A 6,291-nucleotide genomic window follows, 5' to 3' on the forward strand; every position below is an offset into this window, starting at 1 on the left:
TGTTATTCCCTTTGGAGATTTATTCCCATAGAAAAGCATGGAGAATTGATCCAGGGGTATCTGGGGCTCTGGGGGGCCCTGTTTTTTGGGATAGAGGCACCAAATTTTCAGTATAGCATCTAGTGCCTCTCCCCAAAATACCCCCCAAGTTTCAAAAAGATTGGACCAGGGGGTGCAATTCTATGAGCCCCAAAAGAAGGTGCTCCTATCCATTATTTCCTATGGAAGGAAGGAATTGAAAAGGTGTGCCGTCGCTTTAAATGTGATGGTCAGAACTCCCTTTGGAGTTCAATTATGCTTGTCACAGCCTTGATCTTGGTTCTACCCCCAATGTCTCCTGGCTCCACCCCCAAAGTCCCCAGATATTTCTTAAAGTGGACTTGGCAACCCTAACCATGAGGCAGGCTGCATACATTTTAATAAACAAGCATTAAATATGTGTGGGTTGAAGAGTCACAAAGGAACCAATGATGTGGACTCTGTGTTGCATTCAAAGATCCATGGTGCTTCCAGAATGCAAGAAGCAATCACACTAATAAGCCAAAAAGCTCAAGGGTTGCATTTGCTGCTGCTGTTGTTCATTGAAGCCAACGACAATATGGATCCTGGCTAGGCTGATGCAGAAATCTCCAGATCTGGCCACTAGGTCCAGGAAGATGTTGCTCAAGAAAACAACCCCCATTCTGCTCAGTCCCCCATCAGTTGGAAAGGGTGCAAACACAAGCTGCCACCCACACAGCTTCCTGCCTCTTTGATGAAAATGTCACTGAGGTGACAGCATGAAGTTCAGGGTAACCTCAAAAACCAAAGGCATACTAAGTACCACCCATTGGGACTGATAACCACCAGGGAACCTGGGTCATATCTGCACAACAACCTGGAAGTTGGGTAAAATAGCATATACCTGGAAATGTAGCTGGCATTCCTGAAAATGGCAGATATCTTTTTCCCCTTGGAGAACCATGTCTCAAAAGAGGGAAGCAGATCATATTCCTTGATAGCCATGTGTGGGTGAATTGGAGACCACCGCACACTGAATGCCCCTGTGGATATGGACTCTGATTGCATACAACAGCATCTAGATTACAAAATTAATGATGCACCATTGTGTCCTAGGATACTGTGCATTTACTGTCCAATAGTGAGTATTTATTCTCCCTGTGTGTATTTATTCTGCTCATGACCTGAGTTCGATCCCAGTGGAAGCTGGGTTCAGGTAGCTGGCTCAAGGTTGACTCAGCCTTCCGTCCTTCTGAGGTCAGTAAAATGAGTATTGCTGGGAGTAAAGTGTAGATGACTGGGGAAGACAATAGTAAACCACCTCATTAAAAGTCTGCCAAGAAAACGTCAAGATGTAACATCACCCTATGGGTCGGTAACGACTTGGTGCTTGCACAGGGGACTACCTTTACCTTTTTATTCTCCCCAAATTCTCCTGAGAATTTTCAGTTTCTATTTCATTGATGCTATCATTAGATACCACTTGACTTTTGCTTTCTACAACTACCAGTGCCACCTTAAGCAGAATTAAACCCAACGATCTGGAAGAAAGTGGGATATACATATTCTAAAATTAACACTATTCTAAGTCCATTGAAATCAATGGTCTTAGAGGGGATGTAACTCAGTGGCACTGGTACAATGATACAAATATTTTCTTGTTATTCAAAGGTCCTAAGACCACATTAACTATGTGACACTTTTTAGAACAAACAGGGCATTTTTTATCTAGGTCTATGCGTTTTACAGATTAATGTTCTTGCTTATATTTTAAATATTTTTATTTCAAATGTATAGGGATTTTATAGAGGGAGGGGGTTATTTGGAGTTTTATTTCTTATATTTTAAATGGTAATTTGTAAGCTGTCTTGAACAACAAGGAAAGCTGGGAGATATACATATATATATAAATGAACAAATTAGTAATAAAGAATTTCACTCAGATTACAAACCAGTTGAATGAATGCTCAATTGTTTTATTTTGCTGGCAAGTTAAACCATAGCTGTCTATATGGCTGTTTTGACTTCCATGTGGAAACTTCCCTGGGGGAAAGGACTGTGTATTCAATTCCCTGCACAGAACTGATACACTTTTAAACTCACTGCAATTTAACCAATACTTGAATCTCTGTTGCTTTTTAAAATAACAGATTAACAGTGCAATCCTAAAGAGAGTTACACCAGTCTAAGCCTATTCATTTTAATGGGCTTAGGCTGAAGTAAGTCTCTTTAGGATTGTACTTGAAATGCTATAGTCTTTGAACAAGCAGAGCAAGATTTAACTTTCCCTGGGACCAACTGAGGTCTCTCATATATCCTGTGTTCACACTACTCATGCTGAAGGCCATACATGGTTGCAGTAGTCTTTGAACAAGCAGAGCAAGATTTAACTTTCCCTGGGACAAACTGAGGTCTCTCGTATCTCCTGTGTTCACACTACTCATGCTGAAGGCCATACATGGTTGCAGTGTATAAAACTGAAGTGCTTCACATCTGGAATGCATTCTCAGTTCATGTTGTGTTGTCCTCACTTCGTGTTAGGCAGTCAACTACATTATAAGTGGTACGCAACCTTCTAGTATGCTACTTTTGGCCTTGTGGTGCTGCTGCCGTGCATTAAGTTGTAGTATACCCTGAAATCCTGTTCTGTAGCAAAGAGCAGTCTGTTTGGCACCTCTTCTAACCACTTTCCCTCTGTCTGTAGAGACAGAGGGAGGGAAGGAGGGAATGGTACATCTGGACAGCTGCAAAAAGGTGTGGAATAGATCTAGCTTAATGACTTCTACTCAACTTCCAATGGGCGATGGCCCATGGTCCAAATCAGCTGCTGACTGAAAGGAACACAGTATAGAGAGATGGGATAATGGACATTTCTCAATATGAATAGTTCATCACATCCTTAAAACCTTTCAAAATCTGAACTGAACAAGGAGATGCCTTGTGTGATTGAACATTCACCTGCAATGGTTATCATTAAGACAGGCAGACTTCACCATGTCATTACCTCACAAAAATTGTTCTGTAAAGCACATTGCATTCAATTCTTGACCCTGAAGAATGCCACAGCAAGGCTACTAATAACAATAAGAACAGCATACTTTAGCCTTTACCAAAGTAACTCATCTGCATTCTTGACATTTTCCCAGTATGGACAAATAAACTCAGTAAACTCACCTCTCCACTATGATGGAAAACACCACAAAAACAAAAGGCACCTTGTAATACTTATCTTATGCTTACCTGACTTTGCAGTTGTATTGTCCTCAGTGCTGGCTGTGAAGTATGAAGAAGAGACAGAAGGCTCTGTTGGCTTTGCCTGAACTGAAAGAAAAATGTGACAGAGCAAATGCTCAATTACATCTGATTCCAAGACCCTAGCCTATTGATCTAGCTATTGTACAACTTGGTCTGAAGTGGGTCTGCTGTACTGCTGTACATAATTAAATGCTAGTTAAGCCATGAGAAGAACTGGCAAAACCACTAATTTGGGATGAAGAAGTAATCAGCATGGATTGGGAAGGGGAATAGCTAGAGATCTGCCTATTTGATATGGAATATCTCTTGTATCATAAGTTTCAGCAACACCTGCATCCAAAAAGTATACAGGAATAAAACCCATAAACTCTAATGCTACTGAAATTGCCCTTATGTATATATAGAAACCTCACACAAAAGTGACTGTTCCAAACAAAATTTAAGAGAAACAACAGAAAGAGACTGTTAGATAAAGGCATTATTACTAGTGTTAAAAAATACAATGTCAAATTAGCAAAATCTTTTTATTCTTTTTCACCTTGTTTTCCAAAAGCTTATTTTAAAACCATTCAAATTCATCTTGGAAAACATTTAAATTAAATACATATTTAATTGCACATTTGTTCTATTTTTTTTTTTAATTAGGCTTTTGAAGCAAGTATATAACAGCACTCTAGCCCTTTACTTAATTTTTATGTGTTGCTTAAAATCGGCAAATACTTTCAAAGGTTCAATTTATATAGGTAGTGGATTTATGAGACATAAAATAACAATATAAAATAAACTGGCATTATAAAAGCTGTGCTAATACCCTATTAATAATATCTAAACAATTATTAGACTTGGTTCAAATGTACTTTTGGAGGGCAGTGTTCAGTTTTATGCACAACAACCACAAAATGTGTTTTCTCATTTCAACATTTCACAGAACATCTATTATTTAAACCTCAATTACTCAAGATACCCTTCCATTCTGGGTCCACATTCAGACCACTATCAGTAACACCCCATAAAGATAGAACCATATTAGTTTAAAGCTCTAGATCGCGGTCAACAACTTCCCTCTATCTAGTCAAATGACTGCTGTACTCTTCAGGCAACATGGAGAAAGCTTCACCACATTGTCTTGTCTGTAAACTTCCACTGATTATTCTGTAGCGAAATACTGTAGGTTAAGTGTTAGGCTAAACAAAATCTGGAATGTGATTCCCATGTTTTCTGATATGGATGTGCTTCCTTTACTGATCTGTATCATGGGTTTTGTTTAGCAGCTGCTTTACTCATCTCATTTGACATCCCAGCAAGATGAGATACTCTGCTAGATCACAGATCTTCCACTTAAAAATAAACTTAAAAATAGCCATGTGAGACCCCAAATTAGATCAAAGTCATAACATTGAAAGAGTGCTTTTCCCTGTGCCATTTTTCCCAGTTCAAATTATCCTGCCCCAGATGTCACATTCTCAGGGTGCAGGCAGGCAGGAGTCCAAAGCCAGTCCAAGGTCAAAGTCCAGGAAGTCAAGCAGGAAACAAGTCACCAATGCAAAATCACAAACCAGAATCACAAACACAAATCAGAAGTCAATGTCCAAAAGCCAAAAGGTCAGGGTGCCAAGGAAATCAAGCAGGCCAGAATCAGGAAGGAGCATGGATGCAAGGCCAGAGAATAGACTTGTTGCTTCCACAAGGTTACCAGGTCCTGGGTGGGAGCTATATGGGAGTCTCAACCAGCCTGCTCCCTGGGTGGCAGTGACTCTGCTAGAACTCAGGGCTTAGAGATTTGAAGCATCGGCGTGCCTCATGCCTTCGCTCTGAAAGTTCTTTCTGGAGCCTGCTTTGAACTCTTGAGATGGGAGGAGGAGAGCTTGGAGGAGATTGATCGTCAACAGCTGACACTGGTGCCTGGAGAGTGATTGATGGGCCAGCTGCTGTTTGTTCAGCTGAGGAACTGGCTGGCAACTCTTCCAGGTCTGTTAACCCTTCCAACTCCTTCTCGTCAGGGCTCATGACACCAGAGCTATCTGCAGATAAATTTGCAAACTTTAGCATGGAGTGGGGAGCAGTGACTTCAACTGGGAAAATGGCACAGATTTGGCTCCTCTCCCTCTGCATTGTGATCGTGATCCAGTGTAGGCTTATATTATCCCTATGACTACTTTTAGCATTTAAAAATGCCACAATAAATTGTCTTCATAGATCTTGTATTATCTCATCTGCTTTGGCCCTTAACAGTAGAGGGAAGTTAACTATAAAATATTATTTAGCAAGATTAGCTAATTTCAACCCATATTACAGATTTTTATTTAAAGGCAATATCATAAACAAAATTACGACTATTACACCAAAGAAGAGCAATTGCAGAAGTAAATAATCATACTACTTGTTTGGTAGTCCATTATTTTTGAATCCTGAAAAATCCTGAAAAAGAGATTGTCTAAAAAGAGAAGGTGTTTTCTTCCTTTAATCTCTTAGACATACAGGTTAGGTTAATCTCAACAATCTGACCAGGTACCATACTTTCTTAATCCAATAATTAATATTCATTACTTTGGCTTTCTTCCTCTTTTTTCTTTTCTTTTAACAATAACAGTCTTGTAGTGGTTAATAAATCATGTATCATTTGTATTTACTGCAGGTATTTCATCAACTATGATTTCAAATAAAATAACCTTTGAAGTAAGAGGAAGTCTATTTGAAGTCATATGCTTTACTTCAGAAATCACTTTTAAACAAAAGGCTTAGACTGATGGAAAAAATCACAACATATAGTTAAAGACTGCAGAAACAAATCCATGTGTATTATCTTGTTGGATAACTCTTATTCAATTTCTATGAAGTGTGGTTAGATATGGAATTTTATAAAAATTCGCAGTTACATTAATACTTTGATATTGCGTTAACTGGGCCAGTTGTAAATATTGTAAAGATCAATTCTTTACTGTGTTGTTCTATTTTAGTCCTAATATTTCAGTTTTAGATTTCCTTAATCAGTAACGATGTAGAACCATATTCACTGCAACAAGTCAGGGTTTGCTT

Source organism: Heteronotia binoei, chromosome 21 (assembly GCF_032191835.1).
Source record: "Heteronotia binoei isolate CCM8104 ecotype False Entrance Well chromosome 21, APGP_CSIRO_Hbin_v1, whole genome shotgun sequence".
NCBI classification, from domain to species: domain Eukaryota; kingdom Metazoa; phylum Chordata; class Lepidosauria; order Squamata; family Gekkonidae; genus Heteronotia; species Heteronotia binoei.